This window comes from Callionymus lyra, chromosome 13 (genome assembly GCF_982586985.1).
Source record: "Callionymus lyra chromosome 13, fCalLyr1.hap1.1, whole genome shotgun sequence".
Taxonomy (NCBI): domain Eukaryota; kingdom Metazoa; phylum Chordata; class Actinopteri; order Syngnathiformes; family Callionymidae; genus Callionymus; species Callionymus lyra.
Genome location: NC_141830.1, coordinates 7,524,107 through 7,540,127, shown reverse-complemented (window position 1 = coordinate 7,540,127; position 16,021 = coordinate 7,524,107). Strand labels below are relative to the sequence as shown.

The 16,021-nt window shown below is 35.4% G+C and overlaps 1 protein-coding gene across 1 annotated transcript in view; it reads left to right on the top strand.

Annotated features, from left to right (window-relative positions):
- ube3d (ubiquitin protein ligase E3D) overlaps positions 1-16,021 on the top strand; it is a 72,365-nt gene that overhangs the window by 33,894 nt on the left and 22,450 nt on the right. The gene's annotated exons all lie outside the window — the stretch shown is intronic.

Genomic DNA, 16,021 nt, shown 5'->3' with positions numbered 1-16,021 from the left:
GTCGAGACACTGAAACTCGCTCGAGCGTCGGAGCCAATTTATCTGGTTTATCGGAGCTCGGCATCTCTGACACAGACATTCTTGGGGTTTAAGTTACAAAACAGTTCATCGCCCTCAATTAAACAAGAGTGGACTTGAAAGTGTGTGTTTGTATGACCTGGACTCGTCCTGAAGACCATTTTTCAGACTTTACTCACACTTCAAATTATTTTCTCAAGATTCCACAATACACCTTTTGTTTAAATTCTGCTTGTGTTTACTGACCTGGGATCCATTTCACGTTGTTCACGGAGCCCCAAAATTTGACTTAGTCTCCGTAGTATTACTCCGCCACGCTCTGTAGTTTTACGGAAATTAATTATTACTCTGAGAGGCTCCATAATATTACTTTGTGAGGCTCCATAGTATTACTCTGGAACGCTCTGTAGTTGTACACGGCAAGGTTTTTAGTATTACTCTGAGAGGCTCCACAGTAATACTTTGTGAGGCTACGTTGTATTACTCCACAAGGCTTCGTAGTATTACCCTGCGAGGTTCTGTAGTTTTACTCGGAGAGGCTTCGCAGTATTACTCTGAGAAGCTCCACAGTATTACTCCGCAAGAGTCTGTAGTTTTACTACACAAGGCTCCATAGTATTACTTCTTGAGTTTCCATGTTATTAGTCTGTGAGGTTCCAAAGTATTACTCCACAAGACTCTATAGTATTTCCTCAGCTTTTTACTATTACTCCGAGAGGCTCCGTAATATTACTCCTCTGTAGTTTTACAGCGCAACACTTTTAAGTATTACTCTGAGAGGTTCTGTAATATTACTTTGTGAAGCTCTCTCATATTACTCAGAGGGTTTAGTAGTATAACCTCACAAGGCTTCATAGTATTACCCTGCGAGGCTCTGTAGTTTTTCTCTGTGAGGCTTTGCAGTATTACTCTGAAAAGCGCCTAGTATTACAACACAAGGCTCCATAGTATAACTCCATGTGGCTCCATGTTATTACTCCGAGAGGCTTCGTAGTAAAACTCTATGACGGCTCTCTAGTATTTCTTTGCAGGGTTCTGTAGGAAAAAAAAGAAAAAGTTTTTCTCCGCAACAGTCCATCGTTTTTGAACTTTAGGTTCCGTAGTAGTACTCCGCGAACCTCTGTAGAAGTACTTAGCGAGGCTCCATAGTATTACACTTGTGTATGAACAAAAAAGTTGTACTTGTCTTATCTTTGAACAATCGTTCACGAAAGTTTTTGTGAGTCGTCGCTGTCGATAAAAGTCTCAAAACTTTATTTAAAACCACAGTCTCGTGTCCCACATCACATGACCAAAACTCACACGCTCATTGGTCAACATCATGTTTCGCATGTATATACTGGAGGACAATGAAAGTGAATTTTCTCCTCAATTAAATCCGTTCAAACAGGTGTTTTATTTATATTTAATGTTGTTTTGAATGTGAATCTGGTGACACCTGAGAGTGTCTCTGCTGGACCGGTTCTGCTGAATGTGGCCGGAGACAATTACTCTTGCAAACACACAAAGAAGTATGTGTGGCCGGCGAGGCGACAAAGCAGAGAGTGAATCGTCTAATTAAATACATCCGCTGAAGCGTCGAGCGGTTCCTCCTCCTCTTCCTTTGCTGCTCGCTCTGCATGTGAAGTCGTCTCTAAATAACCCGTTTATTTCGAGTGTTCCGCGGACGAGGGCTCAGTGATGTCGGTGAAACCATTAAGAGCACTTGACCTTTTATCCTTTGATCCTTCCCTTAACCCTTGAGTGTCACATGGAGGGTTCATTTTGGGAAGTGTGTTGACAGTTTGCTGCCTATTATTCTGTAACTGGCAGTGGAAACCTTTTCTATTCATTATCTTGTATCGTTTCCGCTTTATTGCAAATTGACATTCCAGCGAAGAGGAGGGACTTGAATCCCTGCAGCTGTTTTAACATAAACGTGTTCATTTCTGCTCGTTCATTAATATATATATATATATATATATATATATATATAAAATGCACATATTTTGTTTTAAACTTTCTCAACTTTATTTACTCTTTTATTAAATTTCATTTTGAATAAAAATGTGCTACATATTCATACATATAATTATTTTATTTTTATTATGTATCATGTATTTTCATTAATCAAACTATTTTCAACTGTAATAGAAAATGTCCACCTTATTAAAACAATTTCCAATTATAATCAAACAATTTTCAACGATTAACAAACAATTTTCAACTGTAATCCAACAATTTTCAACTGTAATCCAACAATTTTCAACTATAATCAAACAATTTTCAACTATAATCAAACAATTTTCAACTATAATCCAACAATTTTTAACTAATCAAGCCATTTTCAACTTTATTTCAAGAATTTTCAACTCTAGTCAAACATTTTTCAACTATATTCAAACAATTTTCAACTATATTCAAACAATTTTGTACTGTAATCCAACAATTTTCAACTATAATCCAACAATTTTTAACTAATCAAACAATTTTCAACTTTATTTCAAGAATTTTCAACTCTAGTCAAACAATTTTCAACTATAATCAAACAATTTCCAACTATAAGAAAACAATTTTCAACTATAATCAAACAATTTCCAACTATAAGAAAACAATTTTCAACTGTTATCCAACTATTTTTAACTTTAATCCAAAAAATATTTAACTAATCAAACGATTTTCAACTATAATCAAAACAATTTTCAACTATAATCAAACAATTTATAACTAATCAAACAATTTTCATCTTTAATCCAATAATTTTCAACTGTAGTCAAACATTTTTCAACTATATTCAAACAATTTTCAACTTTAATCCAATAATTTTCAACTGTAGTCAAACATTTTTCAACTATATTCAAACAATTTTCAACTGTTATCCAACTATTTTTAATTTTAATCAAAAAAATGTTTAACTATAATCAAACAATTTTTAACTTCATTAATCAAAAGAAATTAAAAATCTTGATTTCATCGATGGAGCAAACAAGATATTTTTCAAATATTTCTCAAGGAAAAGAAAAACGGCACCAGTTCTTCTAGACCAACAGCTGATTCCTGCTGTTCGCTCAAGGCTTTGCCGCTCGTTACTTATGTCGAGATAATCATCCGCTCACTGACAAGAAGTCCGATGTGCAGTAAATAAACCACTCTTGTAATTTTGGCCGGATTTGTACAGGTTTGAGCAAAAACTGGTGAATCATGCCGAGAGACTTCTGTTGAGTAAATGAACGGAGATTTATTGGGTGTCCTCAGATGAACATCCAAATGAGTTTTTCTTTATCAGAGGCAATATGACGCGGGCCTTGAGCCAACTTGAACCAACCAATTTCACTCCATGCTATCATGTGATCTCTGAGAACAAACCTTCTCCAGCAGCACAGAGCTGGGATTCATCTGTTCACTGCTGCTTTCTTCTCAGCAGATCACTTTCCAGAGATTGTCCTGGCCAAAGGCCCTTTGAACAAAATTGATTTTCTTGATCTCTGAGACTCTGGTTAATGTGAAATGTTTCTTTTTGACACCCTCCTAACAATACCAGTGGTTTGTCTTTTTTTTCCCTTTGCTACGCTAACATTGCTTCAGTGAATTATTGAAGCCAAATTTCCCCAAATTTTCAATCATATCAACGCCTGGAGGCGTCGTGGGCTGAACAAAGATCCTTGTTTTTGTTATTTAATCCAAGGAAGCGGAGCTGTAATCATTGACTGAAAATCAACTTAACAAGAATGTTTTCACCTCATTGAGAATCAAAAATCACAAAAAATATGTATTTTCAGTTGGAAAAAAAAAGAATGAAAAAAAAGTGTTTTTTTTTCATTCTTTTTAAATTATTAAATACAATAAAGAAACAAATCTACCTTCATATTATGAGTCCTTTAGTTAAAACTTTTATTAAAAACCTTTTTTAATTGACAGTTGTTTTTTTTTATTCAAAATTCTTTTTTTGATAGAAGTAACTGTTTTGGGATTTAATCATTTATCTGTATCCTATCCATAATATGACCTTAATTTGATAAAGTTTTCATTTTTTAATTGATTAAACATGATTTTTATTTATTAATCAGGCAACCTTTTGATTTTTTGATTGTATTTTGATTGTTGAGTTTTTTAGTTGAGACTCAAACAAATAGTTCAATTAAATTTTGATTTAATTTGTTTGTTTGTTTTTTCAAAGTGTCTTTATTGTGTTTGTGACTTTAATTATTCACTCCCATTATTTATTTATTTTATTAAGATGTTTTGGGTTTTTTCCTCGTTTTGAAGTGATTTTCTTTTTTTTTTTAAAGTGAATAAAGCTTTTAAGTTCAGCTTTATGTATCTTTGGTCACTTCTAATAAATGTTGTCTTTATGATTCATGAACAGTCATCTGGAAACTCCCGGGGAGAGAAAAATAAAACCAAAACCTCATATACTTACAAACTAAATCAACTGTTGTTCTCATGACGTCATTTTAGTTTTTTCATTCCATCCAGAAAACATCTGTGGTTTGGAAACAGTCGGCAGAAGAAAATCAAAGCACTGACCACACATGAACACAATGAGGTTATTGATAAAGTTAATAAATCAAAACTTTAAAAAATAAAAGTTATTATTTAAGGAAGATGTTGGTCTTTAAATACAATCGTCTGAACATATTAAATCCTGAACATTGATGCAGTTTCCATCATGATTATTTATCACCTCTTTGAGGTTCCGTCTGCATAAATCATCTTTTAGTCATACTGAGGAGCATAAAGTATTATTTTAAAATGTACTTTTCTTTCACAAGAAGCTACAATCTTAGTATTTGTCTACTGTATCAGTTTTGGTGTCTAAACAAGAAGGATGTGTCTCGCCTGCAGTTAATACTAAACTCTGCAGCGAGAATTCTGACCTGCTCTAGTAGAAGAACTCACATTTCTCTGATCCTTAAAACTCTTCACTGGCTGCCTGTATTACTGATACTTCTTATCCTCTAGTACTTGTATGGGAACTACAACTGATGACATGAAACTATAAAAGTGTGGCAGGATGGTACAAGTTTGCTTTTTCTAAGAGCTATTTAAGAAAAAGGGAAAACGCATTGACACAGATATCAAACCGGTTGTAATCAATAATAGGGTTTAAATCATGGTTTTAACAAACAAAACTTTTAGGAAACACAACTAATATGAGAGTTAACAAGAAATGTTAAATTCCCATATGGGTCATAACGTCTTCTCTTGTATGTCTTGTATGTAGCTTTTGTTAGGGACTGTCAAAAGGCAAAACATTTTTTTTGATGAAAATGGAAAGAAAAAGATCAGATCTTGTAAGTATGGTTATTATATTGTTCTTTAATCCTATGATATAAAATAAGATTTAAAACATTTTGTGACATATGTTCGTATGATGCAATAATATAGGATGAGGATCAAGAAGAACCACAAAGACGGAACCAGGGAATCATGTTGGCACTATTCGAGCAAAAATGTTATACTGAATTTAAAAGGCTACGAATTGAAAAATATTAAATGTATAATATTTATTTAGGAATTATTGGAATTCATATATAAAAATCTACAGTGACGTTTGATGAGCTTCATGGCTGGTGAGGCACTGACTCCTTTAGTGTCAGATTTAAGTATATAAACACAAAAGGGGAAACTTATTCATGACTATTAGTTATTTAATATCTCAACAGCATTCTTCACACATATATGAAGTTCAAAAAATATATGATTTAATTAATAATTGCTCAACAAGTCTATATTGAATTTTCATATGTTGTAGGATATTAGTCTACATCCTCTAGATCTATGGCATTCATTGATTGTGGATATATATTGATTTATAACTTCATAAGCATGTCATCTTTGATATTGACATAAGAGTCATTGCTGAAATATTATGTTTTAATTATCAATTTATTTAAAATTGTATATTCAAAATCTTTATCCTGCCATATTTAATGATCTGAGACCTTTCAATTGGCTGAAAATCTAAATTTGTTTTAAACAATCAATGGATATAGAAAAAGATAAATGAACTAATAAATAATTTAAAAAGGATTAGCAAACATTGATTTTAAACAGTATAGAGTATGACCGTGATAGTAAAGGATTACAAGGAAGACTCGACTGATTCAATGCCCTTAATTTGAAAGCCGAGCATTTATTTCCTCCTATTAAATAGCGTTTGGGGAATTTAAAGGTAAGCGGGAACTTAAGTTTGGCTCAATTTTTCTCGTATTTCCGATCAGCTAAACTAAATTAGACCCTTACAAACATTAAACTTTAATAGTTAAAGACACCAACCAGGCTTAGGAAAATGAAGAGAAATAAACTTATCTGGAGTATTATACGGCACGTGTCAATTGCATGTATCAACGCAGTTTGTGATGGATTGTGCATTGAGAGGTGAGGCACTGCCTCACCTGCCTCCCCTGACCACATGTCCCTGGAACTCTGTGTAAAAAAACTGTTCATTTTAATTTTTTGGAACTTCTGTAACCTTTCAATGCATAAATGATTGAATTTAATTATAAAGTACTTAAAAAGATCAACATTTCAATAAAAAGAAAATGTTTAAGCTTTAACCGTTCAATATTCTGATAATACTTTCATAAGAACCAGCATTTTTTAATCTCACAATCCCAAATAATTCCTCATTATTCTCAGCTGGTGTTTCTTTGAAGGCTAATCCACAGTTGAATGCATCTTTTCATCCTCCGCCTCTGTACGGCTTCTCGCCCACTGGAGATAAATGGCTATTAAAACAAAAAGCCACATCACACGTGTGGAATAATGGAGTCCACAAGAGCCCCGGTATCAAAATTTAAATTGGATTTTCCAGGCCTTTGCCTTTGCTAATGTGCTTGATATTATTTTGGGATTAAGCTGGACAGCGATGTGTGAGATTGGCCACTGTTGGAAAAATAGATTTTTTTTTGGGTGGTGGTGGTGGGGGGAGGGGGGGGTCATGCCATAAAGCTAGTTTTATCTCAGAGAGCAAATGAGGCATTAGATTGAGTTCCTCTTTTAGTCACCCGGATCCTAATGGATCATCTATCCTGGGAATCACAGAGTCAGTCAGACGACAAGGAAACTGAGTTCTTGCTCTGCTCCTCTTCCACCTGAGTCGCATGAAGCTTTGGTTAATAGTCCATTTATTGTGAGGGTTTTAGAAGAGAATTCGACTGTAAGAGACTTTTCATCTGCTTCATCTTGTTTTTCTTCGGCAGCATCATTTCTCTCCTTAATAAAAAAGTTTATGACTTAATAATCTTTTAGAAGAGAATAGCCCTCAGTGGAGCCAATCACGTGGCAGGAAGACAAAATAGATTTTGGCAACAGGCGTCACATTCAAAACACCATATTTGTTTTTGTTTTTAATTGTCACAGTGAAGATTACCATAGATCTGAGAAATATTTTTGCCACTAAAAAGGGGATTGTACAGTACTACAAGTTAATTATTATCACATTGTATTTATCTATATATTACTGATTTCATATATTAACTAATATGTAACTTTAGTGTTTAAAATGTTTTCACAATTAAAAAGTTGTATTATTATTATCAAAAATGATGGTTTAAAAAATCCCTATTCAAAGAAATTTTGGTTAAATTGACAAATTTGCTGAATAATCTTTGTCCGAAACAATTTATGGAAAAAATCAAATGAACTAATTCACTTCACCAACAGAGGTGCTACAAAATGTGCTATTATGTTTAGATCAAGCTAGCAACCTAGCTATCTACAGCATAGTTCTATCTTTTTATCCACAATATCTTTCCATCTTAAGTATTTATCTCGAGTATCTGTCTTTCTATAGTATCTACAATATGTATGTTCAGTATCTAGGTTTCTTTCTATATTTCCATCTACAGTATATTTCTATCTATAGTATTTATCTATCATATATATCCATCTATTGTATCTTTCTATGTACAATTCATATCTACAATATATTTTTATCTACAATATATATCTACAGTATCTTCCTATAGTTCCATTTACAGTATCTATCTAGACTATCTGTCTAAGTGTATTTCTATCTATATTATTTATCTACAGTATCTTTCTATGTACCGTATATATCCACTGTATCTATCATCAATAGCTATGTACAGTATATTTCTATCTACAGTATATATATATAGTATATATCTACAATATATATCTACAGTATCCAACTTCAGTATCCATTGACAGTATATTTCTACTCACATTATCTATCTAGAGTTTCTATCTATCTACAGTATATTTCTATCTGTAGTATTTACCTACATTATCTATCCAAAATATACAATATATCAACATTAGCTATCTATCTATTGTATCTTTCTATCTACCGTATGTCCACAGTATCAATCAACAATATATCTATATACAGTATCTTTATACCTGCAGTATCCGTTTACAGTATCTTTCCATCTACATTATCTATCCACAGTATATTTCTATCTATGTATTTATCTACAGTATCTATTTACAGCATCTACCATATCTATCTACAGTATCTTATTATCTACAGTGTCTATCTACAGTATATTTCTATCTAAAGTATTTATCCATAGTATCTATTTACAGTATCTACCATATCTATCTACAGTATCTTATTATCTACAGTGTCTATCTACAGTATATTTCTATCTAAAGTATTTATCTATAGTATCTATTTACAGTATCTACCATATCTATCTACAGTATCGTATTATCTACAGGGTCTATCTACAGTATATTTCTGTCTAAAGTATGTATCTATAGTATCTATTTACAGTATCTACCATATCTACAGTATCTTATTATCTACAGTGTCTATCTACAGTATATTTCTATCTAAAGTATTTATCTATAGTATCTATTTACAGCATCTACCATATCTATCTACAGTATCTTATTATCTACAGTGTCTATCTACAGCATATGTTTATATAAAGTATTTATCTATAGTATCTATTTACAGTATCTACCATATCTATCTACAGTATCTTATTATCTACAGTGTCTATCTACAGTATATTTATATCTAAAGTATTTATCTATAGTATCTAATTACAGTATCTACCATATCTATCTATAGTATCTTATTATCTACAGTGTCTATCTATAGTATGTTTCTATATATAGTATTTTTCTACAATATCTATCTATCTACAGTGTCTACAGCTCACAACTAATGCATCTATCAATGGATCCATCTACTGTTTATTAACATTGCTGATGTCTGACCACAACTCTTTTGGCTGCTCTGCATCATGGCAGTTATCTATGCCAGCACTTCTTTAGTACTTCAGTATTATTTTTGTCGGCTCTGGTTGCTTCTTAATGTCCTAACAACCAACTATCCTTCCACCACAATTAATAAAGCCTTTAATCTTTGCATCCCACTTTGTTTTGGATTTTCTAACAAGACCTGGGGCCACATCAGGGCAGCCTTCTGGGGCTCATTAGCCTCTTCATAGTTCTACACATTCCTCTGTGGCGGGATTGGTGGAGATCCATGCCGAGGCCCCGGAGCCGCTGCTGGCCTCAGAGTCAACCTGCTCCCGGGGTGAGAGCGTCACAGAAGCATCAGCGAACATGAAGCAATAACAAGTCAACAGTGACATCCTGCCAGCAAACATTTTCGGTGACAGTAGAAAAAAAGTGCTGACTGTCTAAGAAACGCTCTGCTTGGGTGACTTGTCGAACACATCAAGATCAGATATGAAGTGGCACATGTGGAAGTGTGGCAGCGGCGGCGTTCAAATCTACAGTCTTGACAGGGATTGAGGAATATCAGGAGCTGACAGCTGACGGAAGAGATGGAAGCCCAGCGTGGAAGTGCTACGACCGCCGGCCTCATATCTCCACCAACCAGAGAGAAGATGAATCAACCGCTGCCTTACGGTTTGAAGACTTCGCCTCGCAGACGGAAGGCTTATCAGCGCTTACGTTCATGGTGTGGAGAAATAAGCAGTCAAGTTTCTTGTGTCTGTAATCTCCTTCTGGGCAGAGAGCACTGAACTTTAGATTTCAACTAAAGCGAGATAAGACATTTGAAATAATTTACCCAAACATTTGCTCTTTACCTGGAAACCAGAACTTTCTTTTTGTCATTGTGCCCCAATTACATCATGTGATAACTGTCAATAAAAAACCTCTATATAATGGGATGAACATCTATTGATTGATGTTGAATTAGGTCAAGAAGATGCCCTCTGTTGCATTAGTGTATATGTATACATATATATAAGGGATGGGCAACATCCCAAAGGGCCATATTAGAGACCGGGACCACTGATGGGGGGGGGGGCAGCTCAAGGGATGTTAATTATAATATTGAATCTTATATCATGATTCAATTTGCCCAAAGTATTCAGTATACCAGCTGGTCCTGCTTCCTATACAAACTGCTCTCTAATTAGTTGAAGGCTGGCTAAAACTGGGGCCACATGTGGCCCTCGTGAGATCAGTGTTAAAAAAGTAAAACTGATCTTTGCCAACAATAAACCGTCTTTTTTTTGGTTCTTCCTTTTTCATTAATCGTTATTTTATTACCTATTTGAATAAAGGAATGGATTTATTATTTTCAGGTGGATTTTTTACAACTGTATAAAACTTACAAATGTACTGAAAACTGATGTAAAGCACAAAATGAGATTGAAAATAAATGATGGGGGGAAAAAAATCATATTTGCTTTGTTTTATAATGATTTATTGATTTATATTAAAACCAAGTACATTATTCATTAATATTAAATGATTGATGAATTTTAGTTTGTTTCTATAACATTATGGGATAATAACACAACACAATCCTTACATGATTTATTTATTCTTCATTACTCTATTTTCAATTGTTTTATAAAGGTCGACTAAGTTGAAAACGTTTCTTGACTCACATGTTTCAAATAATGAATTCCCAAGATTCAGTGAGTCTCTTATCATGACATTTTGAAATTGTTACTTTATAAAGTTCTTCCTCGTCTGAAATCCGGGCGAACGAGAGGTTACGAGAGCGGAGTCCATTGTGACGTAATAATGGCTTCACTACTCTTCCAGCCGGCTGTAACCATGCCCTGGTTTGTTTATACAACAATTCCTTTGGAGGTGGAGAGCAATGTTTGTCCAATCACGGCAGTGTGGGCGTGGTTATGGTAAACAAGATTTCATCTCCTGTAAAATAAAGCGTTTTCAGTGGGTAAGGACATTTAAGTATTTCAATGAAAAGAGAGTTTTGTACAGACACATACTGATGATACAATAGAGGTTCAAGATCTATGTAAGACACTGTTTAATCAACACATTAGTTTCCTTTCACGTCTTTCCCTCGTTTCCTCAGGAGATGTAATAACCCACATACCTGGGCTTGGTGTTATTGTGGCTTGAAATAAAAAAGAAGATTCCATCAAAAGTTTCAGCTTCAATTGTTAATAACAGAAAGGAGTCTGGATTGTTAACTTCACAGACAACCAAGCGTTCTCCCAGGAGACCATCTAAATGAGGAGATGGACAGAAGTGAGATCCACTGAAGGCAGAGAGAGACGGACCAATCTGTCAGCACTCTAACGCTAAGACAAATGGTCCAATCTTCACAGATCCATGTCTTCCCTGCTCCTCACGGGGCCTCCTGGACTGCGAGGAATACAAACAGCGATAGAATTAGCTTCGTGGCTCATTAAGCCGCCCTTTTAGAGTAAGTCTTCAGAGGACTAGTTGAGTAGATCTTAACAAATGCACATTTTCGTTTATCGTCGTCATTTAAGTGCTGGCGTGTTTTTCTGTCATTGCTTCCAATGTCCGCGGTTAGAAAACTGCCCTTAATTATTGCTGATTCAAAACTAGGGCAGTGTCCTAAATCGTGCACTTCTGCACTTACACTTAGCATTTTGAATGCACAAGTGCGTCCCAATTAGCAGTGTGCGAAAATGTAGTGCGCATTTAGCACTCAAATGGCCAGTAAATGGGGTTTGGATAGATGGACACTTTCCAACCTCATTGACCGCAATCTTAGGGACGTAGATGACGCTAAGAAAACACAAATTTTACCACGAAACAACACAACAACAATAATAACACAATGAAACACAACTTAATAACTTGTTTAATTTGGTGAAAAGCGCTGTCAAGTGTCTACGATAGTGTTCCAAATTCCAGTTGCATCCAGCCTTAAAAAGCAGTAAAAGAAGAAGTTGTAGAGTCATTTCAAGTGTGTAGAGACAGTTTTTTATTTAAAACAAGATTTACTCATGTGACCTTAATCTTTATCTTAATGTGTACTATAAACCAGTGCACTTGGAGAAGTGTGCGATTTAGGACACAGCCCAGAATAAAGCATCGTTCATGGTTTATATTAAAACAGGATTTTAAGGAATACATTGTGTGTATATCTTCTGATAAAGCATTAATGAATGCTGTTCCTACAGATTTAAAATGTTAATGAAATGGTTCTTACTAACCCATAAGGCGGGGGAGGAGAGAAGAGAGTAAATTGAAGCAGATAATGGGAGTTACAATTTTCAAAAAGGACCTAAAATTATGGAGAAAAAAAGAGATAGAATTGTGCCTGTGGGAGCAGATCAAGAACAAGATGGCGGGACAAGTGGACATAATGAGTTTTCACCGGAGATTGGATTGGACTCTTAGTAAGAGATATAGTGAAAATCACAGTGATTTCGGGGAAAAGACGAGACAAGATGTTTACAGTAATGTCATATCAGACAAAGAACAGACACCAGATTCAGAATAAGTCACCATCCTTTTACTTGCACAAGGAGAGATTAATACAGAATATGCTTTCTAGTCCGTCAAATTTCTCTCTAAAGCAAAGAGCTGCAATGTTTCTATTTCATGCATTATAACACTTAAACAAGCAGTAAATTAAAAGTAGCACCAACACACATGAAAAGGTTGAGTGTTCACTTCTACACAGGTCCTTGCACAAAGCTATACCTACTTTACTTTGTTCTTATCCCACGCAAGCAGTGATAAAAACACCAGCGGTGGGTGATACCACTGTATCCATATAAGTGGTCAGATAATATGATAGCATATATAACATATTTGCTCAGCATTTTCCCATCAGTGTGGATCTGAGTGTGGAGCAGCTTTGCTAGTTTATTTGGCAAAAGATACAAGCAGTTTGGAACAGCTTCGCCAAATTTCCCTCTAGAGAAAAACATGTGTCGGCCAAGTAGGTAGAATAAAGGGATTGTAATCTTGGCTTGAAAGCAGCCTTGTACGCATCACACTGCTCTGTACTGTGTGTTCTGACAGAATGAATTTAAGTGCAATTTCAGAACACACCCCTAAGCAACCTCAAGACCGGATCAGATACAACACGTCTCCCAGTTTTTCTTTTCTCTCTACCACGTTTGATAGTTGCCAAGATAAGCTTCTGTTTCACATTTTAAAACATTAGATTGGAGGAAAGAAAATGTTGGTTTGATCGCCAGAGCTTAGATATATTAACATGTTGTGATGAATACTGTAGAAGTTGTATCACCAGAAGTCATTTTATGTCGTGAGCTGTTGTCGCTATTTTTAGAATCCTCACTATTATAATAATGTCAGTCGAGGAAATCTATCAAAAAAATGTTGAGATGTTTCAGACCGAAGCCTGTAGAAGCACATTTTTTCCATTCTTGGGGACATTGCCAGTTTCTCTGCCAAATTTAGAAGAGAGTGGATCATCTATCTTTCCTGCTTTTTGACAACTAAAGTGAAACCAAAGCTTGGAGAAGTAATGTTCAATAACAAAGTAGGAAATTGCTCAGTGAATTCCCATTGTTGCTTTTCCCTCTGGCACTTCAGAAGCCAAGAGGGAAGATGAGCTCCTCTCTCACGGGACTCCATATATCTTTCACATGTTTAAAAAAGAAAGAAAGAAAGGAGAGGACGAGAAAACAAAGCCAACAGTGATCGGGAGCCGCCAAGACCTCCTATGGTTGCATGTGCGCGAGTTCCATTTCCTTCTGCCAAATACTGTCCTTTTGTCATTTCCCAAAAAAAAATCCTGCTAGACTATCTTTAGATGGGATTCATCGTGATATGACAGGTTTTCTTTTCTCAATGGTTCCAGGAGAACAGTGTGTATCTTCGGTGCTTTGGTCTTTCAAGGTGGGATAGCCTCATTTGAGATGAAAACTCTTGTAGTCTCACAGGCAGAGAGGAGTTTTTTTTTTTCAATGTAGGTTTTTTTGTTGCCAAGGCAGAAGAGAGTGCTATCCCACAGAGCTGACAGGTTTGAGGTGAGGACATTTTAAACTAACTATGGACATAAAACTTTGCCAAAGTTTTATTAGAAATATGTTTTATTTGGCTACATAAATTTCAGTAATTGTTACTAGATTTTGGGTATGGCTTTGAATAACGACTTAAATTTCTAAATATTTGAATATTCCTACTTCCTATCAAAATAGCTCTACCGCAAATAGTTTTTCAGATGGATGCACGGATGGATGGACGGATGGATGGATGGATGGATGGATGGATGGATGGATGGATGGATGGATGGATGGATGGATGGATGGACGGATGGATGGATGGATGGATGGACGGATGGATGGATGGATGGATGGATGGATGGATGGATGGATGGATGGATGGATGGATGGATGGATGGATGGACGGATGGACGGATGGACGGCTGGACGGATGGACGGACGGACGGACGGACGGACGGACGGATGGACGGATGGACGGATGGATGGATGGACGGATGGACGGATGGACGGATGGATGCACGGATGGATGGTAAGTTTCATAAAGTTAATCAATCAATCCATAAAAAGAAATAACAAAGTGCAAATAAAAAGAACAAAGTGCAAGGAATGACAAAGTGCAATTGCATCAATAAATACCTAAAATATAACAATATTATAAATATTCCAAATTTCCTGAAAACGTAAAATAAAAAGTCCTTTAGACTTAATCACTGGTATTATTTGAAGGGAAATATTGAGATAATGGATTCAACTTCGGAATATATAAAGTAAGGAAGTGAGTAAGTAAAGGTTATTTGTAGAGCGCCTTTCTAGACCAGGGTCACAAAGTGCTTAAACAATCAAAAACAAGGGCAAAGGATTATGGGTGGTGAAGTGCAGAGGAGGTTCGGTGACACAACAATCTGATCTATCTTCCTGTAAACCAACTGCAACATTTAAAAATTCTCCAAATAACTACAAAAATTCTCGCAATTTTACCACATAAGGTTGACTATAATACTGTAGAAACTATTATCAACACTGCTGGTTGTTGAGTCGTACTTCTCTAAGTAACCAACACTGCATATTCTAGAAGCCAGGCAGTTTGTCCACCTTGACCCAGAGACAACACAAGGGATACCTTAAACACATTTTTTTTCAGGCTTCTGGGTCACCTTGACCCAGAGACGAAACAAGGGATACCACAAACACATTTGTATTTGGGGCTTTGGGTGTGATTACATCTGGCTGGAGGCGAAGTGAAGCCATTATTACGTCATAATAGACACCGCTCTCGTAACCTCTTGTTCACCCAGATTTCAGACTAACTTTATAAAGTAATGACTTCAAAATATGGTCATGATGAAAGACTTAGATGAAGAAACTTCATTGTTCTTGTGACATTTCTTATTCTTGTTGATTTCTTTCTCTTTTATATCTTTCTATTCATCTATTTTGTTCTTTCTAATCCATCTGTTTTGGGCTGTCAACTATATTTGTTGTTTGCGACAGTGATTGATTTTAAAGTGAGGATAGACAATAAACTCGACAACAACATCCCTGATTTATTCAGATCTATTTAGTCTCGACATAATAAATCACCTTTTTGTAATAATAAAGGTTTAGCATGAGTTAACTTTCACTGCAGAAATACTTCTCCTATCCAACGTGAATGATAAACTGAACTCTAGCATCACTCGGTCTTCAGCAGCATGTTAGTTGAATTCATCTCAGGAGGAAAAGAAGCGTAATTTGTGGCCTTTTTCTTCCTCTTTGAGTCGAGCATCTCTGTTCTTTCCTAACCGCTAAATGATGCCTCTCAGCGCTGTCAGTGTTCTCCAGCGCTCCCTCAGATCTTCGTCTGTCTC